The sequence below is a fragment of the Pongo pygmaeus genome, chromosome 12 (genome assembly GCF_028885625.2).
Source record: "Pongo pygmaeus isolate AG05252 chromosome 12, NHGRI_mPonPyg2-v2.0_pri, whole genome shotgun sequence".
In the NCBI taxonomy this organism is placed as follows: Eukaryota; Metazoa; Chordata; class Mammalia; order Primates; family Hominidae; genus Pongo; species Pongo pygmaeus.
The window spans coordinates 111,751,529-111,771,060 of NC_072385.2; positions in this window are offsets into that span (position 1 = coordinate 111,751,529).

Genomic DNA, 19,532 nt, shown 5'->3' on the forward strand with positions numbered 1-19,532 from the left:
GCCACTTACTAACTCAAAAGTTTGCAGCACACCGCACCTATGGGCTGTTAAGAAAAGAATAGCTATGTGTGCAGGTGAGAGTGAGAGGTGAGGGTGGTGAATGAAAGCTTGAACAAATCCTCCTGAGCACTTCTGGGAAGTATCAGCAAATAGGTCATGATCAAGGTCATCGCAATAGATGAAGTGATCAAGGACCAAATCCTATTGAGAATCAAGAACCATTTAAGGAAATAGGAGAACATCACGAAAGAAACCGAGAAGGAGTAGCCAAAGAGGTAGAAGGAAAGAAAAAGTACGTGGGGCCACGGAACTCAGTGAAAGAGCATTTTTATGACAATGAGTGATTAAAAACATCAAGAAGAAGTGTTATTGACAACAAGGAGCTCACAGACAAGCAGAGCACAATCAAGGTGTCAGGGAAACAGAGCAGGGTAAAGCTAGATTGTTGGGACATGTGAAATACAGAGACAATTATTCCCAGATCATTTTGTGGTATTTTATTTAGGAGGAGAAATACCTGAAGCTGTTTAAATGATTATGTGATTCAATCAATATGTGATAGCAAATCTTTTCTCTATCTACGGATGACTCATTTTAATCTTTATTCTAGCTCTTACATTTTCAAGCAGAGCAGGACTTTGGGCATTTCTCAGTTGGGGACATTTCTAAGACAAATCTCAGTTTCTTCATCTGTAAATGTGTGTCAATATACCCTTAACCAATGTTAGCTAGTGGTTTTTTCTTTGAAGACATTGCAGAAAAAGGAAAAAAATTAATGTAGCAAGGTCTCTTGGGAGATGGAAAGCTATAAACTCTAGAACTCTGGAAAATGAATTAATCTTTTGAAGAAAGGAGGACCGTCTTACACTGTGGTGAATGCAAGAGACAGAACAGGCACATTTACCTTTGTGTGTTTAGTGCTGACAAATATCATATTTTAATAGCATATATTTTTTCAGAAATAAGTTGAATGATCAGTTCCAAATCGGCTACAGAGTTGATGAGTAGAAGGCTTGAGGAAGATGGCCAAGACTCAAAATAGCCACTGTACTCATAGTGAGAAACGGTGTACTGAGGAAACAGGATTGTTGGTCTTGAGTGCCAGTTTGATGCTAGAGAACATACATATGAAAAACCAGTACTTTTTGAGGCTCTATTTTTTCTCTAAACAATGCACCTCACTTGATTAGGGAAGGATGACAATGAACTTGATCCAGAATTAATGTTCTGTGAGATGGATTCTTGAGAATGATGATAGAACAAGTGAAAAAAACATGTAAGAGAGTGGCTAAATTGAAATGTATTCAAGATTAAGAAGGATGTGGGGTGAGAGTAGATTATGATTTAGATAAATAAAGAAAACATATAACGAACAGAAGGGGGAGGTCTTGGTCAGAAGAAAGGCAGGTTGAGATAAAACTTACAGGAGAACTGGGAGTGTAGAAAGCTGTAGTAAAAGACTGGAGTGTTTATGTTTTATAAGTAGAGCTTTTCCAGATTATAAGAACTGAGGGTGTACCACTGTGAATGAGCATGTCAAAAAGTTAGAGTCAAAAGTAGGGTGGCCCATTAATGCTTGTTATCCTTATATAATCATTAATAGTTTCCTTTTCATTTATTTCTTAATCACTTTATAAAACTATGTATAAGTCTGTTCTTACACTGCTGTAAATAACTTCCTGAGACTGGGTAATTTATGAAGAAAAGAGGTTTAGTTGACTCACAGTTCCACATGGCTGGGGAGTCCTTGGGAGACTTATAATCATGGTAGAAGGCATCTCTTCACAGGGCGTCAGGAGAGAGAATGAGTGACAGCAGGGAAAATGCCAGATGCTTATAAAACCATCAGATCTCGTGAGAACTCTCACTATCACGAGAACCGCATGGGGAGACTGCCTCCATGATTCAATTACCTCCCACCAGGCCTCTCTCACAACATGTGGGGATTATGGGAATTACAATTCAAGATGAGATTTGGATGGGGACACAGCCAAACCATATCAAACTGCTTATGTGTAAATCAATAAATAATATATGTATATTAAACCTAAAAATTTAGACAAGAGTACTTTAGTAATCCATAGGCATGTGTAATGACACTACATTTGCACCCACATTTGAATGTTTTGTAAATGGCATAATCACTGCTACATATAGTCAGGATATACATCGTTTATAATCTCATTTACACTACCCACTCTCCTCAGGATAAATTTACTTCGTTCTAGTAGAAATATTATAAATTTCAAATTAATAAAGCTTTTCTGTAGTTGAGGACCACTCTTTGGCTAAAGTTCTGTTCAACCATTCATCTTCTACATAAATATGTATACATACGTAAGGCATTTATTTGTGTGGCTTCCATTTTTAAAGTTTGTAATAACAATGTATTGTTAGTAACTGGCACACAAATTTGGTGTGAGAAATTATCCTTCAGTTCGATTCTAAACTTACAGCTCAGTTTGTTATTGTCCATCCCCAAATATGTACAATGATAATATGTGGAGGAAAAATAATGTGACCCTAAATCACACTGGTTATTTGCACTACTTTGCTGAAGATTCACATATCAATATGTAAATAAGTTAATCTACACAATTTGAGAGACATTTTAGAATTCTGTGTTCTGAACCTATGATTCTTAAAGGAAAGCAGTGAGTACTTTGTAATTCACTTAGAAGTTATAACCTTTCTGGGTAATTTTAAAATGAACAAATTTTCTGTTTATCAAATTTCTGAGTTTATCTTTCTGAATTCACTGGTTTCTAAACTTGCCTTAAGTAAGGGTCAGAAACCTAGGCAACTACCAGGAATTATGGAACCTAGCCCAATAAATTTCAAGTGTCTTAGAACTGTTTTTTCACTTAGGAGAAACAATAGATTTCATTAAATCCTGAGATCAGGTGTGACAAAGGGCCTGGATACCAGGATGGACCCCCCCTGGACAACTCCATATTCTGTTAGAGGGCCTTAAAAAGTTTGATCTTATGGGTAAATGATGGATATTCTCAAAGATACCTTGATTGACACCATCATTACCGCGTATCCTTTCCAAACTGAAAAGACTGGAAAATAAGTACATTTTTACTTACATAGCACCAAATATAACTACCAATTTATTTTTTATCTCAAAAGAGTGTTTTAAGAGCCTCTGAAAGAGCAGAGAAACTAAAGATCAGAAGATTTAAGATCTAAAATTTAAATATTAAATTTTTCACAGAAACTTTTCCTTCTTAGATGAAAAGTATTAAATAAGTTACATTTAAATGATCCCCCCAAACACATACATATTTCAAAAATCAGATACTTCTCATTTAAAAGAAAGTAGACATGATTTAAAATATAGGGGCTTAGGTGTAAAGGATGAGCTGTATATCCAATTCCAGTTACATTGAACCCCAAATATAAAATATAAACAGAAATAAAATTTTTCCTAAAAGGAAGAAAATATTTGTTTCCACCGTCTGCCCCCCACCCAGAAAAGTAGGGAAACTGAACAAAAGAAATGCACATGGGCGAAGACACTTTTTTGCTTTGATACATGTAAAAAAATTAATAATACCTTTTATGTTGTCTAATATTTAGAGTTATATAGATAGAAATTCTACTTTTATGAACAGGCCAACTAGAGGATGTAAGCAGAATCATTTGAACTGGATGGCTTTATACTGACTCATCTCTTTTTTAGTTTTTTTGCACATGTAAAACATTCCATTAGATGCCCTTTATTGCCATGGCTGATGCAACCATTTTTAGGTTGTGTGCTTTAAAGCACACAAAGTTCAATGGCATTAAGGAGAAAACTAGTTTCACACTTTCTTCTTTCTTGTTTGTTTCCTTCAAGGTCTTTGACATTTTCTTCGTGGCTCTAAATGATGCTATTAGAAGTTGCCGGCTGACAACAGTGCTTGGTCTCTTGGGAATGGGAGGCTGATGTGAGTTCTCTCATCATTTTCCTCCACACATGAACATATTACTCTTTGGAGTAATTCACTATAGATTTTTTGTTCGGTTTTATAATCAGGAGCATCAAAGCCCCTTCTACTCAGGTTGGGCTTATTTTCCCTCTATCACTTTATCTTCAGGAAGTCAGTTCTCACAAAGGGCCCAACATCTGTTGAAATGGCCTAGAAAAGGAGGATTAATTTCATTTAATAAAGTACATTTCCAAGTCAGCTAAGGCAATTTTAGGACCTTCAAATGAATCTGTACTACTCTCCCCATGTCTAATAATCAGTAACTGGACACACCTCATCATCTTCATCTGAGAATTCTTGTTGTTCTTCATTAAGGCTGTAAACTCTGAGAGACTCAAATTCAAATTCTACAATTAATTGATCTGAAACTGAATCCTGATCCCACCAGTCACCTGAATGCTCACTGAAACCAGTATTAAGATCCAGATTTGATGCATCTCTGTCAATTCACTGTTACTGCTGCTTTCACAACATATTTCTCTTACAGGTTGTACATCCCTAACCCAAAAATCTGAAATGCTCCCAAATCCAAAATTTTTTGAGCACCACCATGACACTCAGGGAAATGCTCATTGGAGAAATGGGCTAGAAGGGAAGGATACATTTCTTTTTTTTCCTTTTTGAGACAGTGTCTCACCCTGTTGCCCAGGCTAGAGTGCAATGATGCACCATCTCGGCTCACTGCAACCTCCACCTCCTGGGTTCAAGTCATTCTCCTGCGTCAGCCTCCCAAGTACCTGAGATTACAGGCGTGTGCCACCATGCACAGCTATTTTTGTTTTTAAGTAGAGATGAGGTTTCACCATATTGTCCAAACTGGTCTCGAACTCCTGACCTCAAGTGATCTGCCTGCCTTGGCCTGGCAGGATTCCTTTCTTGTCCAAACACTTCTGGTCCCAAGCATTTAGAATAAGAAATACTCAACCTGTATTACCCATAAAGCAAAATTTTCATTAAAGGAAAGAGAAGTACCATCAGAATTGTGGCACTTTGTCATTTGCTGGATAATTAATCTGAATTTTCATCTAGTCAGAAGTCATCTCTTTTTCTCTGAATTTCCAAAATACTTCTATGACCTATACTATAAGTATTTCCGTGTTCATGTCACAAGTTCTTGGATCTAAGTTCTTAATCATGTTGGTATTCCTTGCCTCACTGATTAATTGCTCTCATTCTAGATGAGTTACATGGTCTAAAAATCCAATTCGAAGACGAAGGTTTCTCTTCCTTTAGCTCTTACTCAGGGTCCCTTTGATCACTCTATCGTCAAGCTGTGCCTGAATCCAATGATTCCTGTGGAATGACTAACACCAAGTTTCTATAGATCATTGTATATCTTGTGCTCTTTCAGAGAAAGCTGGCATGCCAAACCAACCCCCTGGAAGATTATTGGAACACTATACAATATGCTGGTGCTTCTCATTCACATAACAGTTTAGCCATAAGACACTGACCAAAGTAAAATACAGCTTCTGTCCCAGAAAGATCTGTGTACTGTATTCTGTACTGTACTCTATATATCTCTAGTGCAGAAGTTCTTAACTTATGATCCATAAATGCCCAAGAAATCCTCATTCATAGTATAAATCCCTTTTGTGTACAAAATTGTAAAATTTTAAACAATTTTAAAAGCAGTGGCTTTGGTCTCACCAAAGTCTTTTCTTCCCAAACTGAAACTTGCAAGGTGCTTGAAACACTTTGAGTTGACACAAACCTGTTGGTAATCCATATTTCCCAAAGTTGGGGGTGAGGGGGCAGATTTTGTGCCTATAGGAAGTCCTTCGAGACTCCCGCGTTTACTTTCACCTTTTAACCAAGCACGTGGGACCCCCTACTCTTTGGCCATTAGTGTCAACCATTCCAGACTGGAAACCGTTCCATGCCGGCCACTGGGGCTCTTACAGTAGGCCCAGAGAAGAAAAAGGCTCCTGGGGGCCAAAGCAGTAGGTCGTAGGTCAGAGGGATTAAGGTTACCCCTTGAGCTTGACTTCTTGCTCCATCCTGTTGTCAGTCACCCATGTCGGCACAGGCCAGAGATGGAGATCATCTCGCTGAGGTTCCTTCACGTGTGTGCTTTTCCTCCTGACAGGAGAGAGATGGAAGGTAAGGCCCAGCAGGGGCTAGCACTTACACCTGCGCATGTGCATCCATGGCCTGCCCTGCCCCACCCCACCCCACCCCACCCCACCCCACCCCACCCCACCCCACCCCACCCCCTACCTCCCGCTAATTCTGCCTTCCATTTGCAAAATTTCCCAGGACTGGACATCTAAGTGGGTACAAAATTCATAGCCCAGTCATAAGAGGTGTTAAGAAAGGGGCAGGGGTGGATCAAATAAGAACATAGTACACACTAGTAGAACATAACATAATTATTGAAAGCTTAAAATTCAAACTTGAGTCTTCATACACAAAAGGCAGCAAGCCAGTAGAACATCCAGGTAGGGAACTTGTAACGTGTCAAAATTCACAATGGTGAATGATTATATGTGATGCTGTGTCCGGAAATGGTGGGTTCTTGGTCTCACTGACTTCAAGAATGAAGCCAGGGACCCTGGTGGTGAGTGTTACAGCTCTTAAGGTGGCGTGTCTGGAGTTTGTTCCTTCTGATGTTCCCATGTGTTCGGAGTTTCTTCCTTCTGGTGGGTTCCTGGTCTTGCTGGCTCAGGAGCGAAGCTGCGGACCTTTGCTGTGAGTGTTACAGCTCTTAAGGCAGCGCATCTCTTAAGGTGGCGCATCTGGAGTTGTTCCTTCCTCCCCGTGGGTTCATGGTCTGGCTGGCTTCAGGAGTGAAGCTGCAGACCTTATCGGTGAGTGTTACAGCTCATAAAGGCAGTGTGGACCCAAAGAGTGAGCAGCAGCAAGATTCATTGCAAAGAGTGAAAGAACAAAGCTTCCACAGCGTGGAAGGGGACCCCAGCGGGTTGCCACTGCTGGCTCGGGCAGCCTGCTTTTATTCTTATCTGGCCCCACCCACATCCTGCTGATTGGTAGAGTCTAGTGGTCTGTTTTGACAGGGGGCTGATTGGTGCCTTTACAATCCCTGAGCTAGACACAAAGGTTCTCCACGTCCCCACCAGAGTAGCTAGATACAGAGTGTCCATTGGTGCAATCACAAACCCTGAGCTAGACACAGGGTGGCAATTGGTGTGTTTACAAACCTTGAGCTAGATACAGAGTGTCGATTGGCATATTTACAATCCCTTAGCTAGACATAAAGGTTCTCCAGGTCCCCACCAGACTCAGGAGCCCAGCTGGCTTCACGCAGTGGATCCCGCACCGGGGCCGCAAGTGGAGCTGCCTGCCAGTCCCGCGCCGTGGGCCCGTACTCCTCAGCCCTTGGGTGGTCGATGGGACTGGGCACTGTGGAGCAGGGGGCGGCGTTCGTCGGGGAGGCTCGGGTGGCACAGGAGCCCACGGAGGGGGTTGCGGCTCAGGCATGGCGGGGTGCAGGTCCCGAGCCCTGCCCTGCAGGGAGGCAGCTAAGGCCTCGGCGAGAAATTGAGCACAGCAGCTGCTGGCCCAGGTGCTAAGCCCCTCACTGCCCGGGGCCGGCGGGGCCGGCTGGCCGCTCCCAGTGCGGGGCCTGCCGAGCCCACGCCCACCCGGAACTCGCGCTGGCCCGCAAGCACCGCGCGCAGCCCCGGTTCCCGCCCGCGCCTCTCCCTCCACACCTCCCGGCAAGCTGAGGGAGCCGGCTCCGGCCTTGGCCAGCCCAGAAAGGGGCTCCCACAGTCCAGCGGCGGGCTGAAGGGCTCCTCAAGTGCCGCCAAAGTGGGAGCCCAGGCAGAGGAGGCTCCAAGAGCGAGCGAGGGGCTGTGAGGACTGCCAACACGCTGTCACCTCTCAATGCTGTTCTGATTTAATTGCCTTCAAAAGTCCAAATTTGATAAATCATTCTATAAAGACAAATGCACATGTATGTTTATTGCGGCACTGTTCACAATAGCAAACACTTGGAACCAACCCAAATGCCCATCAGTGATAGACTGGATAAAGAAAATGTGGCACATATACACCATGGAATGCAGCCGTAAAAAATGATGAGTTCATGTCCTTTGCAGGGACATGGATGAAGCTGGAAACTATCATTCTCAGCGAACTACCACAAAAACAGAAAACCAGAACCACGTATTCTCACTCATAAGTGGGAGATGAACAATGAGAACACATGGACACAGGGAGGGGAACATCACACACCGGGGCCTGTCAGGGGGTGGGGGGCTAGGAGAGGGTTAGCATTAGGAGAAATACCTAATGCAGATCATGGGTTGATGGGTGCAGCAAACCACCATGGCACGTGTATACCTATGTGACAAACTTGTATGTTCTGCACATGTACCCCAGAACTTAAAGTATAATAATTTGTAAAAGAAAGTCCACATTTGACTCCTTCCAACATTTAGCTTCTATTACAAGCCTAAAGTGTTAAAAGTTTGAGCTGGAGAATAGAGCCATTACAAAATAAAAGTAATCAACAAACTTACACATCTCCTAAACCAATGATTCACACAGGATTTCACACAGAATTCCCATTAATGCTAATAAAATTGGGTAAGTTACAAGCTGAAACTCTCCCATACATTAATAGGTGAATGGTTCCCTGAGGTACTTACTTAGATGAGCAAACTTAATTTTCTCTCCACCAATTCTCTCTGGATAAAAAAAATAAGAAATCATGCCTCACAAGTTAAGTTTCTTTTTAAAGTAGATGGCACAAATTCAGAATCATTGGTGTAGGTTAATCAAAAGCCACACTGTTATATTGACCAGGTCATTTTTGATACCTGTTGGCCTACATCTTAAAAATGTCCGTCTGTCTTGTGGCTCTGAGAGCAACCCATTTAAGTCCTTTAGATCTTGTTTCTTTCAGATTCTAGGGGAAAAAAAGGAAATATGCAATTATGTGCAGGAACTAGTTGAGAAGAAATAGAAATTCTTGATTGCCTTATTATGAATAGAAGAGTTCAGTCACTGATTTAATTAGCTGCCTGGGGAAGGAAAGATCATGAAATGTTGAGTTAGAAACAATAAAGGTTATTCAAAGGCTTATACAATGTGATAGCACAAGTATGATAAGTTTCTGGTGCAAATGTGCTTTTTGTAGTTCAGAGGAAAGAGCAGCTTTCAGTCGCTTGTCAGTGTTTTAATTTGGTAATCATAACAATACCAACTTGGTTGTGTACAATTCTTTATTATCATCAAATACATTTTCTATTCATTTTCCCATTTATTACAATAACCTAGTATATAGGTAGGGCTATGGTTACTGTACCATTTTACAATTGACAAAGTGAGGCTGAATTTATCAGCTTACCCATAGGGGAAAAAGTAGGAGCAGTACCTCTAAAAAACATGTTAAACAAATTGTGAATAAAATAAGCATGCTGATTTTGCCCCAAAATGATAATGAGAATGAGGTCACAGAAGGATTCTTAAATCTGATTTAGGCTAACATTTCCCCTTTTATAGCCAATGCAATTGAGCTTTAGAATGGGAATTTTCTAAAAATCATTACCTGGAACCTTAATGCCAAAATAATTGTAGTTTCTTGCCTTTTGATTAGTGATACTTAGAAAGTATCTTAAATAGTGATAGCTCCCCAAATATCAAAATATATCTTTGATTATATTATGCATGAACAGGTACATAGTTGCTATTATGCACTGCTCAATGACAACTATCTGATATGTTTTATTTTGACTACAGCCAAAATTACATTTAAGCCTCAGCAGACACATTTTGGTTAATTATCTAGCTTCAAACTAATAAAAAAAATTCTAATTTATTAGACATTAAGTATCTGTGCCATTACACATGGTATTTTCAAAACAACTAGTCTAAAATCCTCAACTATAGTCAGAGATGTCTCAGTAATTGATAGAATGAGTACAGTGAAAATTAGATAGTAGAAGGCCTGAACAACAGTACCAACTAATTTGACCTAATTGGCATTTATAGGTCAGAGGGCAAAAACCCAACGACAGAAAAATACACATTTTCTAGTGCCCATATACTATTCACCAAGATAGATAATATTATATGACACAAAAATTATCAAAAAAAATTATAAGAATGAAATTGCTTAACATATGCATTCAGACCACAATGGAATGAAAATAGAAATTAACAGAAAATAGTTTTAAAGAATCCTCAAATATTTAGAAATTTCAAAACATACTTCTGAATAAGTTCTATGTCAATGAAGAAACAAAGGAAATCAGGAAACATTTTGAATTAAAATGAAAACACAACATACAAATATTTATGTGATACAGATAATGTCATGGTTATAAAAAATATACAGCATATAAAAAAAGTGTTTCAAATGAATCTTTGGGGGGTCAGCCTAAGAAACTAGAAAAAGAAGAGCAAATTAAACTCAAAGCTGATAAGTGAGGATATAATAAAGATAGCAGAAATCAGGGAAATTAAAAATATTAAAGAAATCAAGAAAATCAATAACACCAAAACTGGTCCTCTAAAAAGATCAATGAAAAATGGACAAATCTCTGGACTGATTGATTAACACAGAAAAAGATAAGACACAAATTGTCAATATCAAGAATAAAAGAGAGAATATAATTGTAGCTCTTACTGACATTAAAATTATAAATGGACATTATGAGCAATATTCTATAAATTTGACAATTAGGTAAAATGGATAAATACTTTAACAGTTACACCTAAAAAAGGTAAATTTTACTATATATAATAAACTACGTTTGAATAAACCTGACTTTATAAAAAGACATTCGTCTACTCGGAAAAGTAAACAAAATTCAGCCTGAGTATAATGAACACCATAGTGTATTTTTGTGTGTGTGCTGTTTTTATTTAGTTTTTATATTGCAACTCCAAACTTTTGTACAACATTCAGATTATACAATACTGCTTAGAGTTCAGTTCCTCTGTATTTGGAAAGTACACATTCATTTTCACTTTTTTTCTCCATTATTCTGCTTTAACACATCTTGTAGTTAAGATACTAATACACTTTCACTTTTGGATGGGTTCTACTACATTCAAGAGAAGCTTCTGAGTACAAGAAGTAGAGCTAAGAGTCATTTTCCCTGCCTGGGATTGAATGAGTCCATTGGGTTACCTTATTTATTTATTTTCTTAATTTGAACCATAAGAATTTGACTAAGTGTATTAAAAACTATATTGTCTACGTGGACTGATTTTTTTGAGAGAGGTAGAACTATCACATTACTTTTTGCCCCGTCATAGCTGTAGGCTTTGTGTGCTGGTGGTCAATCACTAGTATAAAACAAAAATGCTTTCTAACATGAGCATTAAGTATTCATTAAGTGATTAATAGATCCAGGAAGATAGAAAAAAATAGATCATAATAGTCTTTATTAGTAGGAGAGAGAATAACACGATAGCTATAATTTATTGAACGCTTATACGTGCCAGTGTGCTAAGCAATTTTCATTCATTACTTAAATTAATCCTCATAACATCGTTAAGACATAAGTATAATTCTCAATGTACCACAGAATATGATACTAAAGACTAAGAAATATTCTGCTGAATAAATTAGCAAAACTTAAGGGAGAAAAAAGTCACCTAGTGTTGGCAGTGAGTGTTGGAAACTATATGCATTCAAACTTTCATTGTAGGTAGGGGGTTAAATTAATAAAAAATTTTATTAAGTAATTTCTACTATATATCAAGAGTCATAAAGCTGCTTTATATTTTGATAGACTATATGCAAGTCTAGGAACATACTCTAAAGGAATAATCTAAGCTTGCTATGGCCTGAGTATCCCCTCTAAAACTCATCTTGTAACCTGGTCCCCAGTGGTGCAGTGTTGAGAAATGGGGTTTTAGGAGGTAATTAGATCACAAGGGCTGTGACCTTATGAATGAATTAATCCATTCATGAATAAATAAATTGATCCATACGTGGTTAAAGAAATTAGTGGGCTAATTAATGGGTTATCATAGGAGGGGAACTGCTGGCCCACCTCAGGACTCTGAGGAGTCCCCACTGGCAAGAAGGCTTTTACTAGAGGCATCCCCTTCATGTCGGACTAGTCGGCCTCTGTAATTGTAAAAAATGCATTCATTTTCTTTGTAAATTACCCAGCTTCAGGTATTCTATCATAAACAACAGAAAAGAGACTAAGACAAAGCTACAGAAAAAAACAAAAACAAAAATGTGTGATTAATGATATTAATTTAAGAAGTAGCCATAAGAATAATTTAGAATCGTTAAATAAAATGTAACCATATGACGTAATATTAAATTTAATATAGAAATGTGTGCATATATGTGTTTATAAAAATGAATAAATCTCTATAGATAGCCCTTGATTAAAATTGATCAAATAATGATGCACATACTAGAATACAATTAACGAAAAATTTAATTTCTTACATATCTCACCACTTTAGTTATATTCTTGTAACAGTGAATTACAAATAATGCCTCAAATGAAGGTCTGGCATATACCTTCATTTATGCTACGTTTTTCTCTGGAATGACATCCTTCTTTGTTCAACCCACTTATCTTTTTTTTTTTTTTTTTTTTTTTTTTGAGACGGAGTCTCGCTCGTCTCCCAGGCTGGAGTGCAGTGGCGTGATCTCGGCTCACTTCAAGCTCTGCCTCCCAGGTTCACGCCATTCTCCTGCCTCAGCCTCCCAAGTAGCTGGGACCACAGGCGCCCGCCACCAAGCCCGGCTAATTTGTTGTATTTTTAGTAGAGACGGGGTTCCACCGTGTTAGCCACGATGGTCTCGATTTCCTGACTTCGTGATCCGCCTGCCTCCGCCTCCCAAAGTGCTGGGATTACAGGCGTAAGCCACCACACCCGGCCCAACCTAACTTATCCTTTAAGATAAAGTACAGGATTTACCTTTCCTGAGAATTTTTTTCTGCCCTTTTTCCATGTACATGTATGGGTCCCCCTAGATATCTTGCAATACTGAAGTGTGACAAGTTATTTCAAAAATGGTCTTTTCTTAGGTTGCTGCCTACTCTGGGGCTGCTTGTGAGCTCAGAGGCTATTGTTCTATTTCTTCTAAATATTCTCAGGAGCTAGCAAACTAGCAAGTGCTGGCCATGTAGGAAGTATCTAAGTTTCTAGGAACTAAACCTGTATGTTCTGAAGTGCAGCCACTGTTTCTATTAAGATATTATGATTAAGATACCATGTTTCCATTTTTCTCACTTTCCCATAATTTTATGCTGTGGTTGTACCGTTTGTATACTGGTCAAAATATATGCATTTAAACAAAATGAAATATGAAGCCAATATATAATATCTATAATTGTGTCAGTATTACTCTTCAACCAGCAAATTTTAGAACTACTTACAGAATAATGACATATTTTATTAAAATGTTTAAATATTTATTTGAAATCTGGGGTCAAAATGGAAGGAAACACATAAAAAAGAAATGGTTCTTGTCTATAGACGCCAACTTTAATGTCATTGTAGAGTATATTAAAGCATAAAAATTTCAAATAACTTAGCCAAATCAATACTCCACATATTGTTTCAAAAAAGTGTGTATAACTGAGGTTCAATTCACTCCTCTAATAATGAAAGCTAACTGTTCTAAAAAAAAAAAAACACCAAACAAGTAAATTATAAAGGATGACGTTAAACTAATATAGATATTTCAGATATCTAGCCAGGAAGATGTCCTTTCACAATCACGCAGTTTGTGTGCATCCTGCCCCTACCATAGACGTAAAACATAATTTCAAATCACTGTGGTGGTTGTGATTTCTGGGAAGTAAGGGAGCAACCACAGTTAAGAAACAATGTTAAATTTATTGAAGACACTTATTTGAGTAAGCATCTTAGATTTAGTGCACACTGACAGATGGATGATTAGCTCTCTTTTGGCTTGGGTGGAGACTTGCTTTAGGGAGTGTTTACCAACTAATTGATTGTTAGGTATTTGAAAAGGGTAAAGCACAGAACCCATGCAGGAATGTTGAGCTTCTCTGAGGTTGTGTTTCTCTTTCCAAATACCAACCATAGGATACCATCTGATACATTAAAAGTTCTGGCGGCCAGTAAGTTTATTAAAAAAATACTGTGACACTCTAAAGAAATTTCTAAGAAAGAGCTGAAAAAATAAGCCAAAAAATCACAGTACAAAAGGAAAATAACTAAGTTAATGCCCAGACATGATAACTAAGCATGCAACAGAACATCTTTGATCCTCTACACATATCCAGAAGACGTCAAAGACAAATGTTACAGGTAAAAGCAATAAAAAGGATTACCTCTAGGGAGAGAAAACAAGAACACATATTTAGATGCTCTGTTAGAATAGAAAACAAAGCCAGGCAAGCAGTAAAAGATCTGAAAATTGAAAGAGAAAATCAAATCAGTGGCTTTTCTGCCTCATCCATCTGCCTGAATCCAGACAGTACACTTTAGAGTCCAATAGAGTGAAAACTAGATTGGGCAACTTCAGCAGAAACACATCCTCTCCATTTTTAAAATAATGAAAACAGTAACAGAGGCATGACTAGGAACCAATGGAAGAAACATCCAGGGAAATTGCACAAGGGACAGTCAGAGAGGAAATGAAAGGGAGTTTATTCATTGGAATGACAATTCAGCATGGCTGGACCAGACTACATGGATCAATGGCCTGGAAGAAATTGGTTGAAAAAAAATGTGAATCTGCTAATGATCACATTTGGTCAGGCAAGAAAAAGGGTACTGAGATGCTTAGGAAGAGTGTGTCTGGTTTTTGAAGTGACATGAGACTGTTTAAATTCATAAAAAGGGCCCTCGGAGTCCTCACCAACTACCCACAGGATTCCTCTCTCACCATCTTCTCCTTGGCTGTTTGGCTTGGAGAAGGAGCCTTGAGACTAACCCAGACCCTTCACTGAGGTTTAAAAGGACATTTATAATCTGCGTCATCATCTTCTTACCAGCCTTTATTCTATATTTCCCTGTTGTTTGCATAGCTCTGGCCACTGGTTCATCTCACCAAAACTTGAAGCTCACCCATCTAATCAATGTGTTTTTACATGTTACTGTTGCTGGAAGTTTTTTTCTCCAGTTCCCTTCACTCATATGTCACCTTATCTGTGAAATTTCCCTGGCTATACTCTCCTACCACTTTTTTATTGTACTTTTAACAATCTCATAAATCTTACCTATATCTGAAATCATATATAATTACTCAAATTAGAATATGAACTCCTGAAATATGGTTTGTTCATTACTCAATCCCAAGCAACTGGAAGAGTAGGAATCAGTAAATATGTTTTAATTAAAAATTGATTGGCAGAAGAACAATGATAATTCCTGTCTTGAAGAAAGGATGAGGAAGAACAAATAGACACTGAAGCCTACATTATGCCAAGACAGATGCTAAGTATTTTATATGCATTATTTTTCATTAAATCCTCATACCGAACCAAAGAAATAGTTATCATCCTGACTTTATAGGAATCTCCTGTGGCTAAAAACAATGGAAGAACTTAACCAAAGTCACACAGTCACATAACTACTGAGAAGAAGAACTTGGCTTCAAATCTGATTTGGAACTCCATATTCTACCTACTTTACCATACTAACCCTTCTTTGTCCTGTTTATTTTCTTTCCTAATTGGCTCATTTTCCAACATGTTCTGTGAAGCAGACTACAGTGGCCTTCTTCTTTGAGTGGCATCCTATTCTGATCATCAATTGGACTTTTACGAGAAAATATATAGGCTTGAGATACTGGCTATTGGTTTTATGTATCTATTTTATTTCTTTAAATAATAAGAACTTTTGGGACCCTAACCTCATCTATTTCTTCTTTGCCTGTCCTGATTACCTCCCTCCTCCATTGATAGGGTTTGGCTGTGTCCCCACCCAAATCTCATCTTGAATTATAATTCCCATAATACCCACGTGTCATGGGAGGGACAGTTGGGTGGTAATTGAATCATGGGGGCGGTTACCCCCATGCTGCTGTTCTCATGATAGTGAGTTCTCATGAGAGCTGATGGTTTTATAAAGGGCTTTTCCCCCTTTTGCTCAGCACTTCTTGCTGCTGCTGCCATGTGAAGAAGGACCTGTTTGCCTCCCCTTGTGCCATGATTGTAAGTTTCCTGGGGTCTCCTTATCCCTACAGAACTGTGAATCAATTAAAACTCTTTCCTTTATAAATTACCCAGTCTTGAGGGTTTTTTCTTTGTTTTTGTTTTTGTTTTTTTCTTTTTGAGACGGAGTCTCACTCTATTCCCCAGGCTGGAGTGCAGTGTTGCAACCTCGGATCGTTGCAACCTCCGCCTCCCGGGTTTAAGGGATGCTCATGCCTCAGCCTTCCAAATAGGTGTGATTACAGGAGTGTGCCACCATGCCTGGCTAATTTTCATATTTTTAGTAGAGACGGGGTTTTACCATGTTGGCCAGGCTGGTCTCAAACTCCTGACATCAAGTAATCTGCCCACCTCGGCCTCCCAAAGTGCTGTAATTACAGACGTGAGCCACTGCACCCAGCCGAGTATGTCTTTATAACACTGTGAGAACAGACTAATACACCCATCCTGCCATGTCCCCTACCCTCTTCTTCCACCCTCCTGTGTGCCATTCCTTCCCATGCTCCTAACCCCCATTCCACCTGCCCTTCTCTGTCTCCTGCCTTACTGTGCCTACTGCCCTCCTACACCCTTGCCTGCCTATGCCTCCTACATCCTTCTGTCCCCTGCCCTAACTTGGACCACAGTTCTCTACAGATAGAGATAAGCTCGATAATAGATCAGCATAAAAATAGAAGAAATTATAGTATTATAAATAGGCTTTTCTTATATCCAGATACATCTTCATCACTTTTATGACAATGGCTGGAAAAATGAATAACACGAAAAAATAGAGTTGAGTGATCGTCTCGATTGCTTTGTTTGTCCATGCTTAGTGAACACAGCCTCATTCAAGTATCTGTGGTCATTTTCCTTTGAGAAATGATTGGTCTAGTACTTATGAGCAAGTTTTTCAGAGCAAGATAAACCTGGATTCACATTCTTACTGTGACTCTTCCTAGCTGGTGACCTAGTTAATTTACCTAGTCTGTATCTCTAAAATGGGGCGATAGAATATTTCAAAAGATTCTTACAAGGAATAAAAAAAAAACCTAATATATGTACATTTCTTACCAAAGCATTAGGATCATGGAAAACATTGAATAGCTATCTATACTGTTCACAACTGGTAGAAGTATCACCTCAGCCCGTTGGTGGGTTTACACCAGCAGACTGTGGAAAAATTCCCTTTTCCCTTAGAAGATTGTATGGAATTTCTCCAAAGGCTCCCAGGGACATTGAAATGTTTGGTGTTTTTATTCCTATGTGATACATCTCTACTTAGGGGAAAGTACGCTACTCCTTTTCAAAAGATTTGATGCTGAAATTAGTAAAAATAATAACAAATCTTTTCTATTTCAAGAGATTCCTTTTGTTATCATTCGCTTTCTTGGTTTGCCACTTATACTTCTAAATATCTTTTAAGTTACATTTTGCTAATTATAAACTATTGTATTCTATGCCATTCAAAGAGTAACAACCACAATGTAGATAATTTATGAATATGGTAAAACATCAGTAGTACTCACTAATAGCTATATCTTTGTTCCTTCTCACACATACATGAGTCTAAAATTCTCACCCCTTAATAATTAAGTGGGGCCATGTGATAACCAATGAAATGTAAATAAAAATAATATGTGTTTTTGGCTGACACAATCAAGAGCCCTGCAGGATTGGACAGTTTGTTCTTCTTCTGCAACAACTATGACCAACAAGGCCTGTGCCAATAAGGCAGAACCAAAGGATCAAAGTGGCATTGAGTTATTCAGTAGAGATCAAGTGTCCTGGAGACTGTCCCAGATTTGCAGTAAACTTTACATAAATGAGGAAGGAGATTTTGTTGTAATAAGTCAATATTACCATGAGGTTTGTTATAGTGTAGCAGGCGTGTGCAGGAAAGAGTTAATTGATTGGATATGAGTTGCATAAAACTTGCACATTCCCAGAAGGGCCTAGTTTTTTTGACTGGCCCTTGGTGGGCTGCTGAGAATTGAGTGCTTGGAATGTTCAAACTGATAAGACTGTTTTGCGTGCCTGGAGCCTTGAAGGAAGCTATATCAGTTTGTCTAGAGAGTTTGTATAAATGATGTGATTGCAGTTACTCCAATTGCAGACCTCCAAAAGAAAAGGAGATGTGGTGAGGTCCGCAGTTGGAGTAAGTGCAGTCAGTCTAAAAGACATCTAGTGCTTATGTGATTGGCCTCTCATAAAAACCCCAGACTTAGGCTCAAGCAAGCTTCACACTGTACTTATGTTGCTATAGTTTATAGCAGGAAGAAGTAACTGTACTTTGAGTGACTGTTCTGGGAGAAATCTCTTAAAACTTACTTCTGGTTTTCTCCAGGCTTTGCCTGATGCTTCATTTGCTGATTTTACTTTGTAAATTTTGACTATAATAAACTCTAACCATAAGTGAATCCCAAGTTCCTTGAGTCCTTTTAGTGAATCAACAAACATAGGGTGATCTTTGGGACTATTGAGACACTTCCCTAACCTGTACAGAAAATTAATATTGGAAGTAGGACCTATCACAATAAAAACCTGAAATATTTGTCGTTGCTGTTTTGGAGGTCTAAAGTACGGTGATTTGCAGAAGTTTTGTCATATGTGATAGAATGGCAAAACGCTTGTTTAGGCTAATTTGAGAATTAGATCATATAGCTAATGAACTTGTCCTCCAGATCTGGGAGTCTAGAGAAAAAGTTTGGAAAACAAATTTTAGGGCTGTGTTTTGAATGGAATTGACCACATTTTGTAGGGCATTTTGAGAAAGTGATGAGCTCAGCAAAGAATTGGCCATGGAACACAATTTAAGCATTCCAGGTCTTGCAACAATAGAGAATGTAACTGCTTTTGAATTCCAAAATATAAGTGATAATAAATTAAGGACTTTGAAAGTCAAAACGCCTGTAAAAACTCAGCCATGAAACAATGATTAAATTAAGGGACATTTCACCTTTTGTTGAAACTTCTCAAAAGACATAAATATCTTAAAACAAAAAATCAGATTAAGTATCGGTGCCCAATAAATTAATATTAACGCTTAAAATATCTTGAGGTAAATATAAGATTTAGAGTGTGTTTCATCTACAATTCAAAATAGACTCAGTAAGTCAATAAATAAATGTAAGAGAATAAAAAATAAATAAAATCAAAGAAACATACTGGACCTGAGAACATGTAAAAAATGTCTTTGAAGCATCTGCAGGTATGGTTCCTAGTACATGGATCTGAATTGATTCAAGCATATAAAGGTCCTACGGTGTTTTTTGTTGTTGTTGTTTTTAAATAGTACTGTATTGCTACAGAAACTTGGAGAACACACTGAAAAAGCCCGTGATTCTTTGAGACTAACAAATGATCTTTGCATTTGTCGAAAATATTGATTATGTTCACCCACTCCAGGAATCACTTCCAACAATTCTTGAAACAATTCCTTTAACTGAGGACTATAAAGGACTATGCAGGAAACTTTGCAGATTGGTATCAGACA